Below are 2585 nucleotides of genomic sequence, written 5' to 3' on the forward strand. Positions count from 1 at the left end.
TGTATGCTTAATTTCTAGTTGGTTCTTTATCACAACATCGAGGGTCTCATTAGATTTCTTGAAAATCTCACTATATTTATCAGCAGTCTCACCAGTCTTTTCAAGGGCCTTACTAAGTTTATCAGCAGCTTCTAGACAGTCTTGAGAGACCTTAAAAGTATGGTTTTGAACTCTATATCCTGCATTCTGCTTTCCTCCTTTCTGTCATTTGTGTCCTGTTTCTTTGTCTCTGCATTTTTTATGCTTTCTTGGTGCACCCCCTTGTGGTCTTTGTGCACAGTCTTGTTGTAGTTAAGCCTTGATTATTGTAGGTAATACTAGGGGGAATTTGACCTCCAGGCCAACTGGCTGTGAGAATCAGCTGTGCCTTAGTATTTTACTTCCACACTGCACCTCCTCTGAGTCTTGGTATGCTTTTCTCTTTCCTCCTAGTTGTAGAATTTCCACTCAACCAGCCTTCCTGTGGTTCTGGGTGATGTCCATTCCGTCTTTTAGCTGTATTTTTGAAGTGGTTGTGCGAGGCAGCAATCTCCAGTGTTTACCTATGCTGCCATCTTGGTTTTCCCCAAAAAAACTATTTTAAAACCTACTGTGAATAGAAATATGTTATTATATCTAATCATGCATATGTATGTAGTAATAGAAGTTGAGAAGTAAAAGTTTTCAAAGCTTTTGATAATCACTGAGGTTTCTTTCAAGTCTACCATTCTAAGTCAATGATTTTTTAAATGGAGAATAACCCCAGAGATCTAAAGAATGCAAATGCTTGCCTATTTATAAAAATGTTTTGTTTTTTGATAGGAAGTATATCTTCTACCATACACATAGTAAAATTTGAACTGTGATCACTGAATGAATCATTATAAATATAGATTTTAGGTTTTAGTTATTATTCTAAGTTATTCTAAGGATTCAATTATTGAAAAGTCAGGCATCTCTTCTGATTATTGGTCTCTTGAATAGCTATTATCTAATATAAAAATTCTTTACTATTTGCTGTGTTTTGAATGTTTATCTTCCCCCATTAAATTCAATTGTTGAAATCCTAACCCCATGTGATAAGAAGTTGAACTTTTAGGAAGTAATCTATATATACATAAGACTAAGTGACCGACTGACCGGCCCGACAGATATGCACTGACCGCCAGGGGGCAGATGCTCAACACAGGAGCTGCCAAGTGACAGCAGCTTTGCAGAGTGTCTCTCTCACTCTGGGACACTTCGGGAGTGTCAGAGGAACAGTTTTGGCCAGGCCAGGCCAAGGGACCCCACCTGCCGGAGAGTCCCTGCTCACTCCACAGATGCCCATCGAGCTCCAGCACTACCCAGGTATAACCAGCTGGGGAGGGACAGAGGGAGGCTGGCTCCAGGGCGTGTCTGGCCCATCTCTCCCAGTCCTGCCCTGCTGGCGCTGGCCACCTTCTAATTAATTTACTATCAATGTGCACAAATTCATGCAGTGGGCCTCTAGCAAAAAATAAAAATTAAAAAAAAATAAAATAAAATAAAAACAGAGCTAACTTAGACCCTTCCACTATGTGAGGGCACAATGAGAAGGCACCATCTATAAATCAGGAATCTGGTTCTCACCAGACACCTAGAATGTGCTGGTGCCTTGATCTTGGACTTCCCAGCCTCCAGAACTGGGAGAAGTTAAATTTCTGTTGTTTTTAGTCCACCCAGTTCATGGTATTTTGTTACGGCAGCCTGAAGGGACTAAGATAGCATTTCTTATTTATTAAGTGGATAATAGAGCACTTATCTCCTAGAACATGTATGAAAACTTTTCATAATGTCAGTAAAATACTATATTTTGAGTTACACATATTGGGAGTATAAAGTAATTCTTGAATCAGGTATACAACTGCAATCAGAAAAACAAGTGTCAACAGATTGTCTTCCTTTCAAAACAGTTCTTTTCTGTCTTTCTGGGGTGGGGAGGGAAGAATATACTGAATGCTTCATTTGGAGAAAAATCACCAATGAATTCCATTCAAAATTTGGTGGGATAATATATTGCAACAAAGATACAGGTGGGTAAAAATGGCACTCATGCTCACAAAAATGAAATCCACGACTCTGATGGTCGAATACTCTGAACTTACTGAGAGCAATGCACGGACTCTTCAAGGAAAATTCAGGCATCAAGTACTAGTGAAGAACCTATTACAAGTCAAGCCCAGTACGAGGCTCTGAAGACAAGTCAGTCCGTATCAGCAGCGTCCCAGTTCTTGCAGCATGGGGCTGGGCGGGGTCAGGATCTGGGCGGGGCCGCTTTGTCAGAGCAGGATATTTCCTGAGCAACCAGGCATGCAACGCTATACGGCAGCTTTAAAAGCTGGGTGATGAGGAGCCCAAACGAAGTACATGAAGCAGAGCCTTCAGTCCTCTCGCTTTCTGCATGGGGAACCACACAAATGGTGCAGACGAATGACTAGGTCTACCTTTAAGACCTCCAAGGAAAACGGCCGGACGGGGAGAAACGGTCGCAGTCATTTGCATAAGCACCCAAACACTGTGACGTCACCGCGCCCGAGTGCTGGCCGCCCCCTCTCACTCCAGCCTCCCCCCCCCCCCCCCCCCCC

General features: G+C 42.4%; 1 protein-coding gene across 2 annotated transcripts in view; it reads right to left on the reverse strand.

Annotated features, from left to right (window-relative positions):
* SLC6A15 (solute carrier family 6 (neutral amino acid transporter), member 15) overlaps window positions 1-2585 on the reverse strand; it is a 47725-nt gene that overhangs the window by 44114 nt on the left and 1026 nt on the right. The gene's annotated exons all lie outside the window — the stretch shown is intronic.

This window comes from Myotis davidii, unplaced genomic scaffold (genome assembly GCF_000327345.1).
Source record: "Myotis davidii unplaced genomic scaffold, ASM32734v1 scaffold26, whole genome shotgun sequence".
In the NCBI taxonomy this organism is placed as follows: domain Eukaryota; kingdom Metazoa; phylum Chordata; class Mammalia; order Chiroptera; family Vespertilionidae; genus Myotis; species Myotis davidii.